This window comes from Furipterus horrens, unplaced genomic scaffold, assembly GCF_987537825.1.
Source record: "Furipterus horrens unplaced genomic scaffold, mFurHor1.1.pri manual_scaffold_1, whole genome shotgun sequence".
In the NCBI taxonomy this organism is placed as follows: domain Eukaryota; kingdom Metazoa; phylum Chordata; class Mammalia; order Chiroptera; family Furipteridae; genus Furipterus; species Furipterus horrens.
The window spans coordinates 180,979,636-181,002,563 of NW_028327171.1; the positions used below are offsets into that span (position 1 = coordinate 180,979,636).

Sequence of the window (22,928 nt, forward strand, 5' to 3'; positions counted from 1 at the left end):
TCTGATCTTAGTGGGAAATCTTTGGGTTTCTCACCATTAAGTATAATATTAGCTGTAGGGTGTTTTGTAGATAAGTTCCATATTTCTAGTTTACTGAGAGTGTTTATCATAAATGAGTGTTATATTTTGTCCAATGCATTTTCTGCATCTATTGATATGGTCACAAAATGTTATGGTGATTACATTAATTGATTTTCAAATGTTGAACAAGCCGTGCATCCCTGAGATGAATCTCACTTGGTGGTGTTATGTAATTCCTTTTATACATCATTGAATTTGATTTACTAGTACTTTTATGGGGATTTTTACATTTATGCTCAAAAAAGATATTAATCTGTAGTTTTCTTGTAATGTCTGTCTCATTTGGTATTAGGGTAATTGTGGCTTCATAGAATGAGGTAGGAAGTTTTCCTCTGCTTCTCTCTTCTGAAGGAGATTGTAAAAAACTGGTATAATTTCTTCCTTAAATGTTTGGTACAATTCACCAGTGGACACATTTGGGCCTGGTGCTTTTTCTTTTATAAGGTTATTAATAGTGGATTAATTTCTGTAGTAGATATTGGCCCGTTAAACTGTGTATTTTTTCTTGTGTGAGTTTTGGTAGATTGTGTCTTTCAAAGAACTGGCTCATTTCATCTAGCTTATCCAATTTGTGTGCATAGAGTTGTTCATGGTACTCTTTGATTGTTCTTTTAATGTCTATGGGGATCTATAGTGACATCCTCTCTTTTATTTCTGATATTAGTAATTTGTATGCTCTCCATGTTTTTCTTAGCCTGGCTTATCCATCTTTCTAAAGGAACAGATTTTAGTTTCATTGACTTTTCTCTATTGATTTTCTGTTTTTTAATTTTATTGATTTCTGCTCCTTTATCATTTCTTTTCTTTGGTTTTAATCTGATTTTTCTAGTTTCCTAAGATTGAAACTGATTATTGATTGTAGAAATTTTTTCCTTTTCTAATATATACATTTAATGTTATAAATTTTCCTCTAAGCAATGTTTCTACTGCATCTCACATAGTTTGAGAAATTGTGTTTTCACTTTCATTTAGTTGAAAGTATTTTTAAATTTCTCTCGAGATAAGTTATTTAACCAGTGTGTCATTTAGAAGTATGTTGTCTAATCTCCACATATTTTGGGACTTTCTAGTTATCTCACTGTTATTGATTTCTAGTAAATCCCATTTTGGTTTAATAGCAGAAATTAATTTTGATTGTTTTACATTTGTTAAGCTGTGTTTTATGTCTTAAATGTAGTCTTGGTGAATGTCATCTTGGTGAATGTTCCATGTGAATGTAAAAATATGAATTTTGCTGTTGTGGAATAAATTGCTGGATTTGTTCATTCTGATAGAGTGGTGTTGGAAGTCTCCAATTATGAGAGTGGGTCAATCTATTTCTCTTTGCAATTCTCTTAGTTTTTGCCTTACATTATTTTGATACTCTATCACTTTTTTTAAGCAAAAGGGCTTTGTAAACTTTTAAAAATTATATAAATCCTTCAATACAAACTGTTCAACACAAAATTAGCAAGGCTTCATTTAAATAAAATCTTTATTTGATAAAGATGATTAAAGCAAGAATTGTGCAGTTGGTTTATGCTATATAATACCAACCCTATGCAATACAATAAGAATTGCATCATCAGCTGTTCATTTCCTCCATTGCTCTTTGAATTCTAAAGAACAGAAGAGGCATATTCAGACAAACATGAAACAAAATGCAATCCAAATAAACTGCACAGAGTTATTACCAATAGTTTTGACTAAGATACCCAACCAAGTAACTAGAGCATAACTGTAGGCATTGATTGCTCCAGCGTAGGTAAGAGGTTTTGTTTTTACAGTTTGGTAAAAGATCTATAGTAGGTGAGAAGTCAGAGTTTAAGGATGCATGTTCTATAAGTAGTTGACACACATACACATTTCTTGTCTGTAACAATAGAAATATACATTAGCTGGAGTATCCTTATAAGCTGGGAATAGTTAAAAAAAAAAAAAAAAAAAAGATGAGGTAATGTGGTTTTCAAAGTCCACAGGAATTTTACCTGAAGAGTTCAAACAGCTTCCAAGAATTCATTTTCACTGTGCAGGGGTTAGGCATCTCTAGGATCCTTAGGGTTTGCCAAAATTGAACTTGCTGACTTTCAGTATACCTTCATCTTTCAATGCATGGTAGATAACATTCTTCACCTGTAATTTATCTTCATGACTGGTATGAATCTCTAACAGATAACAGAATTCCTGAGTAAGTCAGAGCACTGTTTAACATGCTCTGGAGAAACAAAATCTTCAACTACTTTGATATAGCTATACAAGTTAAGAACCTGTAATGGAATTCCTGCTGTGATAAATGCCCAGCCCTGAACTCCTTGCTCTTGATGCTTTCTTAGTGATTCATCTGTCAGGTGACTACTAGGGGATCATAGTCAGTGAATGTTCTGGAACTTACTTTTCTAATACATTTTAAGGAATTGCCATATCCTCTCCATGCCTTCAGTGTGTGTGTGTGTGTGTGTGTGTGTGTGTGTGTGTGTGTGTGTGTACCAGAAGGCTCCTAGCTTCTTTTTCTTTAATAAATTGCTTTGAGTTCATGAGAATTCCCATCTTGGATAGTTTTAAGGACTTCTTGGCCACAATTCCTTTGAATTTCCAACACAGGCAGGACATTAGGTGCATCAGATAAAGATATCTCAATAAAGATGTTGCTCCACATTTTTTATCTTTTGGGGTAATTAATCCTTAATAATTGTACATCTCAAGACCCCAATCCGGCCAAACAAAGTAGTTTGGCAGCCTAGAGACGAAATTCAAACTTGTTATCTTACCTTATCTACCTAAGCAATGGAATGTTGGCCATCAGATCATCAAACCTAGAGGGAATTATATCTTTAAAAGTTCCTCCTGACAACCAGAACTTAAGTTTCAACATCAATAATTATTTTTTCATTTTCCAAGAGATTTGGAACATCTTCCAATGCATAGCAAAATTCTCCTACTGTGGCTTCTGTGATGATTTTATTGGTTCTTTGTATAGACTGAATGTTTATGTTCTTTCAAAATGATGGTAAAATCTAATCTCCAATGTAATGATGTTTGGAGGTGCAGTCTTTGGGAGGAGATTAGGTATAAAGTCAGAGCCCTCATGAATGAGACTAGTGCCTTTAGGAAAGCGATCACAGGAAGTTCAATTCCCCTCTTCCACCACGTGAGGACAGTCAGAAGACAGCATCTGTGAACCAAGAAGCAGGCTTTCACCAGAAACAAAATCTACCAGCTCCCTGATCTTGAACTTCCCATCCTCCAGAACTACGAGGAATAAATGTTTGTTTTCTAAGCTACCCAGTCTATGGTATTTTGTTACAGGAGCTTAAATAGACTATGAAAGTCCTACATTTAATTAGATTGACGTTGTGGTCACTAAAGTCGTTGTCAAAGTATTCAGGTTTTCAAAATTTTATGTTCAGTTTATGATGCACTCCAGACACCATCCCTGGCTGCCTTTGTTTCCAGGGCTCCCTGAACATATTCCACTTGCTCTTGTTGTTGGAATCTTGCAAACGCAGCAAGCAATTATCACACAGTCATCAGTGAGGAGTGACAGAATGCTACGTTCTTCATAAGTTCTTGAGATTCTTACATAAATCACAAGTGTTATTTTCTACCAAAGAAGCAAAGATGTCATCAAGGATTTTTGGTGTATCCTTGGATTCATTTTCTATCTTTTTTCTTGTTAGCATCCCCCCTGGTTAGGTCTGCCAGCCAGTTTAAAGAAGTACTGATGGGACAGGCTGGTTTCATGTTCCTAGTTGCCTTGGAGGCTGCACCCCCACTCATAGCTGCTAGCTCCAACACTGAGGGATTCTGCAGAAACTGAGCATCCAGAATATTTTTTTCTCAACCAAGAAAGTCTGTTTTACATCTTCCTTTGAGGTAGACTTTGAAAAGAGCTTGAATTGCCTGAACAAGGACAATTTGTCTTTATTCCACATTTTGCTCTTACAAACGAATAGTCTTCAACATCACAAGGAGCTTTTCCAAGAAAAATCTGTGTAGCATCATGTTCCCTGGCTCATGTACCTGAATCCTCATGCATCTCAACCAAGATAGTCACATAGGTAGCACCCTGTTGGCAATTGTTTTTCTCTTCATCTGGTAGCAATCCACACCTATTCCAAAGGCACACTGAGGATACACCCAGTACAAGTTGAAGAAGGCAGTATCACACACATATTTCTTGAATGTCTTTGGCAGCTTGCTGCCTAGCAACCCTCTTTGGGATGCTCTTACTGTGTGGCTTCACAGTTGACATAGCTTCCTTTTCAGAAACCTCCACTGACACAGTGACATCTAACATTGGCCAGGATGTACTTTTCTTTATCTAAATCAGTTCCCAAAACATTTTTGGTTAAAGGCAACCATAACCTAATTGCTTTAGTGTTATGACAAATATTTGAAAAAAAGGCAGCACAACAAAAAACATTAGGCTCTAATAGCCTAATAAATAGGAAAGTGTTTCAGAATCTGTGTGAGGAGAATCATGACCACACAGCTCCCTTTTGTCTTTCATCACTCACCTCAGGGAAACAGTGACTGCAATGACTAAAGTGACATTATTTTAGGTATATTAGGTTAGGAATCCTTGAGAAGCAAGAAACAGAAATCTGACTAAATAAGAAGTAAAAGAATGGATAAGGGGCTGTTGATGCTGGTCAACTATTAAGCCATATCATCAGGAACCTAACTTTTCTTATTTCCTTCCTTCCTTCCTTCCTTCCTTCCTTCCTTCCTTCCTTCCTTCCTTCCTTCCTTCCTTCCTTTCTTTCTTTTCTTTTCTCTCCATCATCCTCAGTTCTTAGCTTTTCATCTTTGTAACTTTCAATCCATGGTCTCAGGATGCCCACTGAATTGTCAAGCAAAAAAGATGGAAAGATCATTTCCAGTCCCTATTATGCCTTTTATCAGGGAAGCAAATCTTTTCCAAAAGTCCTCAGTAGACATCTTCTTATATTTCATTGACCTGCCCTGGGTCATTTGACCATTCCTAGCTCTAAGAGAATCTAGAACTCAAGTGTATGAAGAACAGCTGGATTATCTTAGATCAGTTTTGACTCAACCTCTGGAACCAGGAAAACTGCTGCCTATATTAGTTAGCTATCACTGTGATATCTTCCATAACAAGCAATCCCCCCCAACCCAAATCTTAGTGGTTTACAAGAACAAGCATCTGTTCCTCACTTATGGACCTGTCAGTCACCTATGACTCTGCTACATTTGTCTGGGATCAGTTGGGCTTGGATCTAGGCTGTGTGTGTTTTCCTGTCTGACCCATATATTTTCTTACTCTGGCACTACTGGCTACCCATGGCTTATTTTTCTCATTGCAAATGGTAGGTGTACAAGGAGTCAGATTAAATCACACAAACAAATTTAGAGTCTCTTCTCATGTCATGTCCAGTAACATTCCATTTGCCAAACAAATTACCTGGCCAAGTTCAACACAAAATGAGCAGGATATATACTCTGCCTACTCCAGTGGAAAGTGCTACAAAGTCACATGCCAAAAGGTGTAGATGTATAATTCCATTGCAGAGTGACAACAAAGGATTGGGAACAAAAATCCATCTATTCCCTCATTTCAAGCAAATGGGGCCCTGACAGCAAGAGAGAAAGGAATGGCTGTTGGGTAGCCATCCAATCGTGTCCTCCGTGCTACAGTCATCAAAAGAGCTTCAGAAACGTATTTTTCTGGTTTAGTTAGCAGGAAGAAGAAGAGGGAGTAAGGAAATAGTAGTTAAAAAATGTTACAGCTAAAACATTGATGGATAGTTGAATATGCTGATATACACTAAACAGCATCTCAAACTCTGTTTCATAGTCTGAATTCCTGCCAATAGCAACATCTCTGATGCAGTACATGCCAAGTACTACACTAAGTATTATACTTTACATGCATTAGCTCACTTTCTCCTCACCACAAACCAATGCAGTTTATTCTCATTTTACAGCTGAGAAGTCAAATGATTTAGGCAGCTACTATAAATGGCAAAGCTACGGCTGGAGCCCAGATCTGTCTGATTTCATTCACTCAGGCATCCACTACTTCCCAGGCACTGTGCTGAGGATGCAGATCAGCAACACAGCCCCTGTCCTGCAGGACTTTAATTCTTACTCTCTGAGCTATACAGCTCACTGAAAATTACCTGACGACTAAAAATTGAGTTCAGTGCAAGCATGTGTGTTATTTTTAGAACGCATGTACTTTTCTAAGGGCTTTGGGTGTCATATAAGCTCTTCATTGGAACTATCAAACCAACTCTATTAAATACTATTATCCCCCATTTTAAATCAGGAAAATGAGAAAGCTAGATGTTACCTAGAAAGTGGTGGAGAGGGTTGGAGACCAGGCAATTTGACCCTAGAGCTCTCCCTTTCACAACACAAACAACTCATGACTAATAAAATACAGGTTTATTTAAATATACAGGTATTAATTAATCAATATAGCTTTTTCTGATGTATTTTCCCAATAAAAGATACTAGCTATAAACATAATCACATAAAGGCCTGTAAAACATGTTAAAAATGGTTCCTCACACTTGAGAAACTTGGTGTCATGGGTTGGGGATTTTAAAAGTCTTCTAAAATTATAAACTAAGAGGGAAAATATTAAGATATAAAACATTACGAGTGGTTTCTTTTTCGTTAAATCTCAGAGGCTGGATTTCAGTTATTCCACTTTTTATTCCATATTTGATGTTCACAAAATATTTTGTAATTGCCAATGAGTTAGTACATTCTAGTGATAATTGTGACTACTATTAATATCACTTCCTGTGGGGGTGCTGGAGGCACCATTGGAACCGGCTTGGTCCGGGAGCTCTGCTAAGTACCCAGAAGCTGGGCTGCCGTTCGGCCACTTCGGCATCTGGTCCCCGGCCACTTGGCGGCACCTGAGGCGCAGTGAGTCGCAGCAGTCCCGGCAGCGCTGCGGCCCTACTCCCCCGACCGGCCCCGCTCCCCGGACCGGCCACGCTCCTGGCCCGCGACGCAGAACCCACCCCCGACTCCGCAGCTGCCTGCTGCTGCGCCGACCCCGGTGTGCCAACTCCAGAGCAAATGTTTTGAGAACATAAAACAAAAATACAGTCAGAGGTGGAGTGAAGCTTATACTTCGGAAAGTTAGCCTCGCCGGTCAGCACCGCACAGCACCTAGTTCTCCAGGATCCTCCTGGATGAAGACTGACCGCGCCCTCCACCCCCAGCCGGGCCCTGTACCCTCCGTAAGTAGGAATAGCACATGAGCATCACTTAAAAGACTAGGACAATCAAATTTGGGATGGGTATGAGCAAATCCTCTATACCAATCTAACAGAAGAGCATGAATCTTTTGTAAAATTTGCACCTGACCACCTTATCAGATTGTATGACGAGACTGGAGAAAGCCAACAAGCTCTGTGACCTGAAGCATATCTGTGGGAACACTTAATACACCTTGAAAGACCAAAAGTTTCTGGTTGCCGCAAGTATCTTTTTTTTTTTTCCTGCTCATCCAATACATTGCTTACCTTCCTGGGGATAAATTTTGTGAACAAAAATGCCTGGAGCAGCACTTTATAACAAGATACTTCTTCAGTGGCACTGAACAAAAGGAGTTTCCCCAAGCACAGTTCTATAAGAAGTATGTGTATGTGTCTTTTAAGTTATTATTAGTTTTGTGCAAGTACTCTTTACCTTGGGGATTCTGGCTGTTCAAAATATTTGTTAGGTCTACAGAAGAGGTGTGGATGGGTGGTATCAAAGTATCCAAGGGAAGTGGCCAAGTACTGAGTGGTCAAGTAAGAAGAGGATTGACAACAGACTGTTAATTCAGCATAGCGGTGCTCACTGACTGGTTCTGTGATAAACACAGTCTCCTTGGAGTGAGAGAAGAGAAGCCTGATTGAAATGTATTAAGAGAAAATGTGAAGTAAAGAAATGGAGTTGAGACTATAGAGACCTCATTTAAGAAGTTAAGCTCTAAAGGGAACAGATAAATAGGCTGGTAGCTTGGTTCTTTTAAGAGGAATGGAGTAATAGAAAGGTTTTGTTTGGTTGCATTTCACTTTAGGTTTGTTGTTGGTTGACGATAAAAAGGTACTTGACACATTTTATAGCAAAGGAAATACTCAGTGAATAAAAGTTTGATGATGCAGGAGAAAGCAGAGATAATTATGGGAGCAATGCTTTTTCTCTCTGCTACCAACACCTTGCCAAACTCCAACTCAGGTACGACTCAACTGTCTGCCATGCTTCTGAATGCAAACAGTTGAACATAGTTAGAGAAAAATACACAGCTAGTCTCATTTAAAATCCATGATCACAAATCTCAAAAGATCACTTAGTAAAAAGCAACAATCCTACTATACTTGCCTAATATGATGACTCCTCCTCTCCCCAAAGTGACTACATCACACATTCTCCTCTCTTCAAAACCTCACTTATAATCAATCCTCTCCTCCTTAACTCTTAGTTGCTTGCTTTGCATCATACATCATGGGAAAAAATAAGCTATTAAATAAACATTTTCTTATCTTCCCACCACAAAATATACCTGCTTTTCTGCACCTGGTTTTCTCCTTCTGTCTCTCCATGTGGTCCTGACCCTACTTCATTAAAATAGGGAGTTGGCTGCACATGTTAACCCAGAAAAAATTGAAAATTGCTAAAATTATATATAGTAAAAATTTGACTAAAATTAATGGAAGAATTTAATCTCCTTGAAAATGTTAGATTTGCAAATTTGACCTGGAAAAAACTAGATTTAATAGTAATAAGGCACCCAGATAAAGGTCAAATATGATGTACCATTATCAATAAAAATTTTCATCATAAAATTTACACAGAAAAGCTGCCCTCCAAAGAAAATAATTTTAGTAAATAGAAGAGGAAAGTTAGTAGAGTTCATCCTTGAAAAACACAAGGGTTAGGGGAATGACCCACTGCACAGCTGAAAAAATGAGTATGACTTTTGACTCCCCCCAAACTTTTATCCCTCGGTATCCACAAGGGATTTGTTCCTTTTGCTCTGTAGACTCTTCTATTTCTCTTGTAATAAATGTCCTTTAATATTCATTAGGAAGAACTTCAGTGTCTCATTAAAAACTAATTTCAAGCCATTTTCTGCTCTGCATTTAAAGAGCCTGGTGGTAGCCACTCCATCCTAACATGTAAAAAGCTAAACACACTGAAAAAAATCAACAACTCTTTTTGGACTCATTAGAAAGGGGAGAACACAGGGCACATCTCCACCCTCAATATTGGCAAGACTAACAGACAAATACAGAAAGTCATAGCTTATCAGAACAGAAACTCAGCAGAAACTGCCTCAGGAACGAGTGCCAAGGTATAAAAAGCTGAAATGCATTGTGCTGCTGGCTCAGTGTGTAAAAACTCCAGGGCACTCAATCACAGGATGCCCTCACAATTTTGTGAGACTTACCTCCAGGAGCTTGACCAGGTTCTGACAGTAAATGTTGAAGAAAAAAAATTCCCTCCTGCTTTCAGCAGGGTAAACAAAAAGAAAACCACTTTGAAATATACCAGAGTACTCTGTTCTTCTTAACAAGGCCTGTCACAGAAGAAACTAGTTAAACAGAGCCTAACCTTCCTGGAGTATTATTAGATCCTAACTCACCTGTGGAAAGGAAACACACACTCCATTCAGCTCTAGCCTTCCAATTTGGGAGAAGGAAAATACCAAACTCCAGCCCACTCTAGCCATCCTGTCCCACCTAAGGAGGGAGAAAAAAACCAGAGAAACATTTGTGAAGTTCACAGGCTAGAGTCACAGGATCTCTAAAAGACTGAGAAGACTGAGACCTAATCACAGAACTATAGAATGCTCCCCACACATATACTTGACCATCACTAAAGGCCTATTTACATCATTTCCTTTCACTCAATACATTATGTCCAGCTATCAAAAAAATGCAAAGCAGGCTAAAAGTGTAAAAAAAGAACAGTGCCTACATGAGTTCAACAACCAAGAGGAGGACTTCATCCAAAGATTATGTTGAGCGTATGGTGGGATATGGAAGGAATTATCCATTATGAACTGTTAGACAACAATCAAACAATTACTGCTAAAATTTACTGTGAACAACTTCATTGTTTGAAAGCAGCTTTGAACCAAAAGTGACCCTCCTCAGTCAACAGAAAGGGTGTCATCTTCCATCACAATAATGCTTGTCCTCACACAGCTTGACTCACCAAAAATTTCTTGAAAGAGCTTGGTTGGGAAATATTGCTTCATCCTCCATATTCTCCTGACCTTGCTTCTTCTGATTATCACTTGTTTCGGGGACTACAGAACTATTTTGATGGTCTCTGGTTGACATCAAGAGAAGATAGATGTTGAAAATGAGTTGGATTCATATTTTGCTTCAAAACCTAAAGAATTTTACAAGTGTGGCATTTATAAGCTAGTTGATTGATGGAAAGAGGTTCTAGAAAGCAAAGGAGGTTATTTTAATGAATAAATATTTTCATAATCATGGGCTTTTTCATTTTTAAAATAGACCTCGAAATCAGACATTATTTTTGCACCAACCTTATATATTTGTAGAGTTAAACAATACATTTCTTTAGGATATATTTCTAAAAAGCATTCACCAGAAGTTTGGAAATAATAGGTTATCAGCTAGTTTAATAAACAACTCTGGCAGAGAAGGAGGAAAATGGGGGAAAATGTGGAAAGAGGAGAAAATAATCAGTTTAGGAAAATTTATCACCACATATTTTCTTTTTTCTCTCTCAAAATGTTTATGTTTATCTTTATTTTTTAAATATGGTTTAAAAATGTCTTGGGTTTCAAAGAATATATAGACAAAAATAAGTCTGTCTCTTTTATGTCTCCCAATTTCTAGTTCTCTCCTTAGTTTCTTATTTATTTTTTTGGATATAGAGTGAACCATACAAAAAGTCATTTCTTCAGATCAAACATGGTTTAAAGTAATGCAATATGATTCCATTTAATATCATATGTATATACATTTACCTTTCCAAATATTTGATCATAATATATTTAGTGAATTTGTAGTATATATCAGAATATTTTGCTACAGACTTCTTTCCCTGGGGTGTGGGGAGCAAAATATCTAAAAGATTTTAAAAATTAACACTGCCATGACTTCTGGTCAAGATGGAGGCATAGGTAAACATGCTTTGCCTCCTGGCACAATCATAGAAGAATTACAACTAGATCTCAAAACAAATATATGCAGAACTGTCAGAAAATTGAGCTGTATGGAAGTCTGACAACCAAGGATATAAAGAAGTCACATTGACCCAGATGGCTAGGATGGGCAGAGTTGGGAAGATGAGTGGAAAGGCGTAGAGATGCAGTGTCGAATGGGGAGGCACTGGCAGCAACAACTGAACAGACGGTCCTATATTCACATATGGTGAATAAAAATCTGGAGGAATACCCTGAGAGCAAGCAATCCCAGCCCCAGGCCAGACCACACAGCCCAGGGTTCCAGCACCAGGAAGATAAATCCCTATAACTTCTAGCTATAAAAACCAAAGGGGGGCTGGGGTGGCAGAAGAAACTGCCAGATTTTCTGGAGACTTCGTTTAAAGGTCCTGCATGAACTTAAAACACATGCAAGCCTACCCACTGTGGGATTCACCACCAGAGCAACAGCTGGAAGGGTGCCAGGCACATACAGGAAGTGGATGAAGTGACTGGAAATAGGAAGAATGCCAGGCAAGCCTCCAGAAGCCAGGCAGTGACATTGTCCCCTCTCCAAGATGTCCCTATACACAGAACAACAAAGTGGTGAAATGGGTTGCTGCACCCTGGCGATTTCCTTATGCTACACCCCATACAATTCACAGTTGCCTTTTCTACAATAGGCCACACTATTAAGACAGGGGGTCAAGGTAACTCTACTTAATACACAGAAACAAACACAGGGAGGCTGCCAATTTGAGGACACAAAGAAATATGGCCCAAATGAAAGAACAGATCAAAACTCCAGAAAAAGAACTAAACAAAATGGAAGTAACCAACCTATCAGATGTAAAGTTTAAAACACTGGTGATCAGGGTGCTCAAAGAAATTGCTGAATATAGCAACAACATAAAGGAAGAAATGAAGGTTACACTAAGTGAAATGAAGAAAAGTCTACAGGGAACCATATGTGGAGAGGAGGAAGCCAGGATTCTCGTCGTCGGCAGCCGTCCGTCTTGAGAGACGATGGTGTAGCTTCTTAAGAGTCTATCTGCACCGCCGAGAATGGCTGTGCAGTCCGACTTGGGAGTGACATGGTATCTGTCTCCTCCCGTGTTGAATCGACATCTTGCGATGACGCTGAAGCTACAGAGCCTGGGCAGGGTAATATGGAGGGTCTGCTGTTGCCCATGCAGCAGACCCCCCCCTCTCTTCGCAGCTGAAGGGTCCAAGGGAAAGACGGAGTCAATACAGCTTGGCTTCAGGTGCGCTGCAGGAGTTGCCGGTGTTGACCACAACATCAAACCGCCTTAGGGACTCCGGCTCCGGATTTTCTGTCGGGGTTTACTCCCTTAGCCTTTCCCCTGAAGAGGTATGCCGCAAGGCAGCGGAGGTTAAATCAATGATTTGGAATATAAGGAATAAATAAGCATCCAACCATAACAGCAAGAGGAAACAAGAAATCAAAAATACTAGGATAGTATAAGGACTCTCTGGAACATCTCCAAACATACCAACATCCAAACATAGGGATGCCAGAAGTAGAAGAGAAAGAGCAAGAAATTTAAAACTTATTTTAAAAAATAATGAAAGAAAACTTCTCTATTTTGGCAAAGAAAATAGACATACAAATTCAGGCAGCACAGAGAGTCCCAAACAAGATGGACACAAAAATGACAAGCAAGACCAAGACATATCAAATTAAAATACCAAAAGTTAAAGATAAAGAAATAATCTTAAAAACAGCAAGAGGAAAGATGTTAGTTACACAGGGAAGTTCCCATAAGACTATCAGCTGATTTCCTAAAAGAAACTTTGCAGACTAGAAGGGATTGGCAAGAAATATTGAAGTCATGAAAAGCAGGGACCTACAGCCAACATTGCTCTACCCAGCAAAGCTATCATTTAGAACCAAAGGGCAAATAAAGAGATTTCCAGACAAGAAAAAACTAAAGGAGTTCATCATCACCAAACCATTATTATATGAAATGTTAAAGGGACTTATTTAAGAAAAAGAAGATCAAAACTATGAAAAATAAAGTGGCAAAAAATACAGATCTATCAAAAATTAAATCTAAGAAACAAACTAAGCAAACAAGAAGAACAGAGGCAGAATCATAGATATGAAGAATGTTTTAATGGTTGCCAGATGGGAGAAGAGAAGGGGGAGAGTGGGTGAAGAGGTGAGGGGATTAAGAAGTACAAATAGGTAGTTACAGAATAGCCATGGGGATGAAAAGTACAGTAAAGGAAATGGGGTAACCAGAGAACTGATATGCATGACCCATGGACATGAATATATTGGGGGGATTGCCTGAAGGAGTGGAGGATGCTTGGTGGAGGGGGGCAAAGGGAGGAAAATCAGGACAACTGTAATAGAATAATCAATAAAATATAATTTTTAAAAGGGCAGAGAAGTGACAAGATTATTTTTGAACAATAACACAGTGAAGAGTGAATTTGAGGCAGGGCGTTAAGAGGGAATAACAGTAAGTTTTATTAGCATGATAAGTTTGATTCAATGAAAAGAACTCGATAGCTTCACAGAGGTATGGATGACATCCTATATCTATGGATGTAGATTTTTAAAAAAGTTTAGAAAGAGTCTTAAGGGCTCCAACTTGTTTAAAAAGATTTTTTATTTATTTAATTTTTAAAGTGAAGGAAAGGAAGGGAGGAAGAGAGGGAGAGAAAATTGATCAGCTGCCAGTTGCACACAGCCTGACTAAGGACTGAACCCACAAACCAGGCATGTGCCCTGTCTGGGAATCTAAGTGGTGACCTTTTGATTTGCAGAGCTACGCCCAACCTACTGAGCCACACTGTTCAGAGCAGGGGTTCCAACTTTTAAGGTCTCCATAGAGGAGGGTAAGTCTAAAAAGAAGAGGTAGAGAGGTAAAAAGAATATTAGGAGTCACATGAAAAAAAACAAAACTCTGATGAGTGGTCAACTAAGAAGAAAACTGAAAAATAATTGCTCATTTAGTGACATGGAGGTCATTAGTAAGAACTACATTGAAGGAGAGATGGGGACAAAAGTCTGGTCAGAGAGCGAGAATAAGGAAATGGGCCAACCTGTTTAAGAAATTTGGTTTTAAAATTAGAATTAAAAGATTGTTGTGACTTATGAGAAAGATTGGCAGGAAAATACTGGGGAACATTTAATTTACTCCTAAAGTAATAAGAGTCAATCCCTTAGTCACCAGGTCTAGAATTCTCCCTTTAATATCAAGTGGTTAACGTTCTATTGCCTTCGAGAGTGTTTGAGGAGGAGAATGGAGATTGGACTAATATATGTAGACTAATTTTTTTAATGGGTTAATTATTCACTCACTACCCACTACCAATAAGCCCCACACCAGGTTTATAGTTTCTAAAAATCAGTGGTATGGTCCCAGAAAGGAAGGGAAAAAAAAAACACGTAAAATTCCTCCACATAAGTCTGGGACTCTCCTCTTATTTAAACTTCTTTCTCCAAAAAACTCTGCAAAGTCATGACTTGTTCCCTCCTAACATCTCTTGTGCTCTCCGGCTCTTCCCTCCCAACCACCCCTGTCTTCACCGGCTTGGAAACTTACAATTCTTCATTGGGCCTCCAATCCTTTCTCTGTTTCACTTCACTCCTTTTCTCACTGCAGAGAGACTGGCATCGAGCACCCAGCCACTGGTCTTATGCTGGTCTGTGCTGTGGCTGACAAGATTAGGTCTCAGTCCTGCATGCCACTCTGTGAGTTCTCTACTGCCACTCAGTGATAATAAACCACAGGTCAAGGGGTGGCAATTGATTCTTGTCTTGTAGATTCTTGTGAGCCCAATTCCCCAACATAGGCTCAACACTTTCTTATAGACCCTCCTTCAAGCTGAAACTAGTTGATAGGGAGTGGAGTATCCAAATGTATTTTTTAAATGTAAATTTATTTTCCATTACTGACCTAATTCATTAGCTAATTAACTGAAACAATTAGAATTCCTAAGGACTTCTAAAATTTTATGAAACTTAAAAAATAAATAAATAAAGTGTTTTAGAAGCCATTTCCCTGATTCTTGGTTGCTGAACTCTCAAATAAATCCTGACTGCATATATAAGGGTTGTACCTGCGAGGAATGTGTTGGCACCTGTGTTTGAAATGAAACAATGACAAATAATTATACATGCTATCAATGTATTTTCCAATTTAAAAATAATTCATAACTGAAGTTATAAAGTTGTACACTTTGAAATATGAAGCAGGATATATGGACAGTAAATATATGGACAGTAAATAAACACATGAAATGATATCATTAGCTATCAGATCAATGAAAATTAAAACCACAATGAAGTATCATTATGTGAGTATATCTAACAAAATGGCTTAAAAAATAAAACAAGTGACACCACCAAATGCTGGTGAGTATATACAAAAACTATATCACACATACATTGCTGGTAGGAAGTAAAAAGGTACAGATGCTCTGGAAACAGAGTTTCTTACATAAGCTAAATATCCAATTATTATTTAACCCAGTAATTAGTCTTGGGGCATTTATTCCAGAGAAATTAAAACTTATAGCTACACCAAACACTCTATATGTATTTTCATAGCAGCTTTATTCATAATAGCCAAAAAGTTGACACAACTCAGATGTCACTCAACAGATGAATGGTTAAACAAACTGTGGAACAGCCATGTCTTAGAACATTGACAATAATAAAAAGAAAAATAACTACTGACATTTGCAGCAACTTAGTTGGATCTTCAGATATATATGCTGACTGAACAAAAGCCCATCCTAAATGTTATATAATATATTATTCCATTTATATAATATTTTGAAATGAAAACACTTTAGAAATGAAGGGAAGATTAGTAGCTTCCAGGGGTTAGGGTTTGGGGGGGAGAAAGAAGTGGAGAGGGAGAGAGAAGTGGGTATGGTTTTAAAAAGGATTCTTGAAGTCATGGAATTATTCAATATCTTGACCATGGTGATAGGAACAGTAACTGTATAACATGTAGAACTAAAAACACACCCATATACACAAAGAGTACAATAAAATGGAAGACATCTGAATAAGGTTATTGGATTGTATTAATGTCAATAAACTCAGTGATATACTAGCCTGCAAAATGCTGTCATAGAGAGAAATGGGTAAAATTATAAACAGTATCTGTCTATATTATCTCTTAAAACTGCATGGGAATCTATATTAATAAATTAAAAATTCAAGTAAAAAAGAGAACAAAGCAAATTTTCTTACTCCAGTATTTACTGCCAAAGTACTTCTCTAAGCAAAATAGTGGTAAGGAATGATCATTAGTAAGAAAATATTTTGCCACACCTAGATTAAGACAGCTGTGTCAATAGGCCATTCTACCACATGAGCTGGAAAATGATAGTTGAAGCATTTTTTATTCATATAGCAATGAATACTTTATATTCTTTCAAATAATACACGAGTAACCAATTTACTATATGAAAGCCACAAACCATAAATTTCCCCGAAACCTTGTTCTTGTGGTCATCCACTTCTATGAAAATATAAGTAAGAATTGCCATCTGGGCAGGATTTTCCAAAAGACTTTAACTTGCTCAGCAGAACTTTTACTTTGCTTCCTACACAAGGAGTAGCTTTATGAGGAGTTCCAGAATTCTAGGATTCTAGGATTTTAGGAGTAGGCTCGGTTTTGAATTTGCTTCTCTGCTCCTCTTCTCATAAGCTCATCTGGGACATTTGCATCTTGAGAGGGGAGCTCATTGCCCCAGCATCTCAACAGTTCACTGCTGCAGCAATCAGATCACATAAAAAAAAATCCCATTATCAATTTGCTCTAACACAGACATACTTGCATAAGTTTGACTTAACCTTTTTCTTTCTGTTTTAGAAAGGATTTTAACCTTTTTCTTTCTGTTTTAGAAAGGATTGTGAAAAGAAATAGCCATATGAAGACTATTTCTGCATTTCCTTAAATTGAACGTACTGCTTACCATATTATTAAATGTCTCATATATAACTGTTTTTGATAAATTGCTTTTAGAGTGTTGAGGAAAACAAAAGTACTTTTGGATACAAAGGTATATTTCCTTAGATTAAATACTAAGAAATATATGATCCAATATATGACCCTGGCTACAAAGAAACTCAGATCTAAGTTTTCTGTTTATTTATTACTTTTAGCCTAGCTACAGATATTCTCTCTTCCTCCTGCCCTATTTGAATATAATTTGTTTCAAAAGTTGTATTTTTTAGAATTTTAGTAAACATTTTTGCCAATTTAAGTAAATTTAATTCTAATAACTTAATAATAAAACCATCTTTATGTTACTACTTTAAGCATTATTTATTTTAATTCTTTTTAAAATAAAATATACAATATACCTGAAGGGACTAGACCTAGCAAAAGGACTTATGCAGGATTAGTTAATGTATTTGTGCTTCCATTTACTTTACAACTTAATACTCAGTAATGTTTAGTTCCTTATTTTAACAACTTCATAGATGTCTTTTGATTTAAAAGAAATTGATTGCTTGAATCTAAATTCAAATTGCCAAATATAATTCATGTAGTAAACGTAAAAATATAAGAAAAAAATCCTGCCCAAGATCCCTCAAAAGAATTTCTGGCCCTAGATAAAAGAAATGACTCCAATATAAATATATGAGTATAAACAAAATCACAAAGAAAGAAAACCTGGGAATGTCATTTCTGATCTGTTACTTTGCAAAATAAAAACCAGTGATAAAGGACAATATACATTTCTTGACTTTATGTAGTCATCTTTCTCTTCCCTGTTACCACAAATTCAAAAATAGGCTGTAATTCTTCTGTACAAGCTGGTCTAAGCCCCTGCCTGAGGTGTGTTTCCCAATCCCCCTCCATTTCTATTCCCTGCTTATATCAAAAGTGACTTCTACTGGAATTTCAGAGAAAACTCGATGAAAGACCACGGAGCCATGAGGACTTCCAGCCTGATCCTCTATTTCCTTTTCTAGGGGCCATTTTTTATCTTTAGTCTATCAGCTGTTGTTTTCTTTGGTTTCTTTTGACAATAGTTCCCAATATCAATAGTTCTAAGTGGTGGATCTTGGTAGCTCCTCTAGTTTACTATGGACTTCCTTGATGAGTGCTCTTGCAGGTGCTAGCTCCAACCAATGGTGTCCATCCTGTCAGGAGTATCCCTCACTTCTGTACTTGTCTACCATGACCCTATATCATAACGGAAGCTGACTTATTCATGCCAGTACAGGTAGCGCCTTGCGAAGGAGAATCCAAACATCATTACTCTGATTACTGCAAAAACTCCAGACCTAGATCCCTTCAGTCATGAGCTTTTTGTTCCTCTTATTCTTGTTCCTGGATTCCTGCTTGACTTTTGGACTCATAAATGATTTGGTTTTTCTGATTTTGACCCCTAGCACTCTTTCTTAGACACGTAATATATATAGACTAGCTCTCTGGATACCTCTGATTCCTATTGTTAAATAGTCACTTTCCTTTCAACCCCATTAGGGGGCTCTACAGCTCTTTCTGGAATCATACTCAAAGCTTCTTGTGAATGCTAATTCCCATTCCTTTCAGAAAGCTAACCCTAGTAAGGGCATGGAGGAAAGTACTCAGAACTACCTCATGGACTTTCTCCTGTTCTTTCCTGAGCCAAGGCCTAAGCTTACTCTTGTCACAAATGAGCCCTCAAGATACTGGAGAACATCTACCTGGGGTACACTGTGCAGATTTCACCACTTCCTTTTATCCAATTCAGATATGAAGGCAACTTGACCAGACACCCAAATTCTTTTTCATTTTTCTTGTTCACCTAAGGCGCTCATCCAAATTGGATCACAAAAGCATCCTTAGCTATTTCATAGTTCAGCAAGCTGGATAAATTTATTGAATTCTAATGTTCAAATTTGTCACCACTTGTACTGATGATTTTAAATATTCCTTTTAGATGGTTCCAGTCACAATGACCTCCTTGCAATTCTTCAAATACACGTAGAAGTGATCTGAGAATCTCAGAATCTGTGGTTTGAATATTCTGACCTCAGGTCTCAGGATAACCTTTGAATATTCGTAAATATTAAATAAGATTAATGTATTTTCTTGGACAGTTTACTTGATTAGTCATAAACTGTTTGAAAGATAAACTGGACTTTTAAAGTTAGAGGCCAAAACGATTATTTCTTTCAGTATTAAAAGGTTTAAGAACAAAATGGTATATCTTCAAAGTTCTGATTAACTTAATCAATGAATTAGATGTGATAAATTCAAGATAAAGGGAGGGATATAATTGTGGGAGAAGGGATGGGCTGGGAGGGGGGAGCAATGGGGGAAAAAAGGGACAACTGTAATTGAATAACAAAAAATAAAATTAAAAAAATAAATAAATAAATTCAAGATAAAATGGAGAAAACATTAATATTTTATTCTTCAACAGGTCTAATAAAAAATGAATCCATGCTCCTGTCTTTCAGTCAGGACTTACTGCTTGCTGGTACTTGTTCCCATGAACCAACATCCTCTTCTGAAGGAAGGGCCAATGTTTCCTTCCTTTCCAAGAGAACTGATTACACTGACTGTTTCTATTTTGGTAAGAATGTAAACATATTTCAGTGGAAACAAAAAGCCAAGAAAGCATAGCTTGGTTAGTGATTCAGCAAAAATGAGGATGGCTTTAGTCAGGGAAAAACAATTAAGTCTTCTCAGTGCCATTTTCACTGACTCTCAGATACATTGCTTTTAAAGTTTCCTTTAAAAAATTAGGCTGTTGATAAAAACCATCTCAATTTTAAACTTATGGTGGAATCATAGTAAAAGTAACTGATGGGGAGAACATTTCCTGGGAATGAGATAATACCTCACTCAGTATTTGGTCAGACATTGCCTTCCAGATAACGTTGTCTGCCAAAGTTGAGGTTTCTGTATTTTAAACTAAAAACTGTCAAAGTTAACATTTTCATAAGTACAAAGACTGGAATGGCTTTTCAATTACCTTTCAATTGAAGCCCACGTGCTTTGCCTGTGAACATGGTGATGTATTTTCTGCCTGAGCTTTTACCTTACTTCAGGAAATTAATTACTCAAAACCAAGGTAACCACATTTTATGTCTGTGTCAAAACAGGTAAAGTCTAGCTGTAAGACTGATGTAGGGAGATAGGGTCAGGCTACACTGGCAAGATAGGCTTTCCATGTTCACAAAAGTGTGGAATTATATTGATAGTGTAAACAATCTAAATGGAAGCGAGACACTTCATTGGAGGGATTTATTAGAAAATTATAGTTTTATTATTCATTCATTCAACAAATATATATTGACCATTTACCATGTTGACACAGTCTCTGACCTCACAAAGCTTGCAGTCTAATAGTGGAGACCAGCAAGCAAACAGGTGTAATCAGGGTAACATTTTGAAAATACTAAACAGATGTAATTTTAATTCCCATTAAATCGTGATACTCTGTAGTTTCCCACCATGTATACACACAGATAAATCATACAATCCAAACATGGGCTAAGGAGATATTGTTATAAAAATGAGTAACAGCTAGGGGCTAAGTTATGTTAGGCAAAGGCAATTACAAGTATGAAATCCTGGGTCCCAGTAAGAGTATTTGAGAAATGAAAAGGAGTTCAGCATGGCTGGAGTAAGAAAGGAAGTAGAAAAAGATAAGAATGAGAAGTGAGCAGAAGCTGATCAGGTTATGCCCAGTAAGATCCTGGAACATGTCTAACTCAAGAGCCAGTATATTGAAATGTGTCTTGGATGGCTTGGTGAAGTAGCAAGACCATGCCCATGGGGATGAGATGTAGAAAGATGAAGTGTTGATGGGGAGGAGAAAGGAAACATGGAAGATTTTGTCTTGAGTTAAGTCATGGATTACTTTAGGACACTCACGCAGAGAGAGACATCTGGGACAGATACCTTATTGGTATTCTTGAGTTGTTGAAGCAGTTTTGTCAAGAAGCGCAAGCCCTAGTCATGGATTTCATTGCTTATTGCCTTGAACATAATGATCTCCTTTCTTACCTAGACTTATACAGATCTATCATGTGTATTTTCTAGTTATACAGCTCTCTTTTTTAGCTTCTTCATGTGAGCATCTGTGTCTTAAAATAACTGGCACCACCATGCAACTGTGTGGCACAGTATTTTTCAAATACTTGAGGTTCGATGTAAAAAGTCACAAAGTAAATCTTCACATAGTTCAATCTGTACTGTTTAGATTATAGACAATATAAAATTTGTTGCTTGATTACTATTTCTACATGCATAAATTTAAGGAAAACGCTAATTCACCAAAAGAAAATGCAAGACAATGTTTTTATTTGGAGAATGCTGCTATTTAAATAAAATAACACTCAGCGTTTTACATTGCTCAGTTAGGAGCTAGTTCTGCTTTCTTATCTTTGCCAATTTATATGTTTGTCACAGGCATAGTCACGTTCTGCATTTATTTCATAGCATTAGTTCATCCTGGAGCAAAGTGTGGTCCTTCCCTCTTTGACATTGGTTTCAGCTTCCTCTATCACAATCCCCAGCATGCTTACTAAAGCTACTTTTCATCCTTCACTGTGCAACAAAATATTTGTTCGTGATAAAAATAATTTCCATTTGCTTCTACTATTCCTAGGACATAATAATAATAAATGTTATATTGTTTAATCTTACAGCAACATTTTACAGATGAAAAAAACCTGAAAGTCCAAAAACTTACATAAATTGTCTATGGTCATATAGATGTCAAAGGTGCTGTCACTAATCCATAAATTGAGTTAAAAAAGGAGCCGATGCTGAAGGAATAGATTTGATGTTGGTAATTGTTAACACTGCAAAAATACATGGAATGACCAACTCAGGGAGAGAATATTGAGAATAAACCACGCTGAGTTAATCCTGGGTGAACAAAAATATTTAAGGGTCAGAACAGAAAGAATGAGAGAAGCTGAGAAGGAACAGTAAGAAAGGTAGGAAGAAAACTAAAAGAAAAAAAATTAATAATATTGTTGTTACAGAGAAGTCAAGGAAGGTGAGAATTGAAAAAGAGTTCTGGACTTAACTGTAAAAGTTACTAGTAAGCCCAATAAGTGCATTTCTAAAGAGTTGTGGTGATAGAAGTCAATTTACAACGAGAAATCAGGTAGTTAAAGAGAGAAAATGTAGGCAAACTTTATATGAATTTTCGTGCTGAAAAGAAAAAGACACATAAGGCAGTAGTTGGAGGTGGACACAGAAACAAGGGAAAATTCTTTTAGTCTTTTTGAGTTGTTTTTTAAGAAGGAAGAGACAAAGCATAGAATGTGAAGCTACCAATAACTGGAACAAAATCCTAAGGGCTGAAGGAGACAGGATGAGAAGAGGGAGTGGTGAGTAAAGTTATTAATGCTGGAGAATAGAGAAAGAAAATAGGCCCTGGCTGCTGTGGCTCGGTGGATTGAGCATCGGCCTGCGAGCCAAGTGTCGCTGGTTCGATTCCCAGTCAGGGCACATTACTAGGTTGCATATCAGGTCCCCAGTTGGGGGCGTGAGTGAGAGGCAACCACACAGTGAAAAAAAAAAAAAAAAAAAGAAAATAAATGGGCTTTATTTTGTGATTTAAGATATAAAATTATACCTTAGAATGAGAAGATGAGTAGAATAAAGATGTGCAGAAAAATTGAAAATATTTGAGATCATTTCAGTGGAGACAAAGAGGCTGGGAATCACCTTAATTCCTCAATTTTTTCCAACAGAAC

At 37.3% G+C, this 22,928-nt stretch overlaps 1 long non-coding RNA gene and 1 pseudogene across 1 annotated transcript; both read right to left on the reverse strand.

Moving 5' to 3' along the window:
* Positions 1-3,187: 3,187 nt before the first annotated feature.
* On the reverse strand, positions 3,188-8,633 carry LOC150022383 (lysine-specific demethylase 3A-like; annotated as a pseudogene).
* A 1,049-nt stretch (positions 8,634-9,682) lies between these two features.
* Positions 9,683-14,926, reverse strand: LOC150022384 (uncharacterized). The gene is made up of 3 exons (XR_016509580.1): positions 14,794-14,926; positions 10,252-10,431; positions 9,683-9,773 (listed from the first exon to the last, which is right to left on the reverse strand). It is a non-coding gene; the product is annotated as an uncharacterized LOC150022384 (long non-coding RNA).
* Between the last annotated feature and the right edge of the window lie 8,002 nt (positions 14,927-22,928).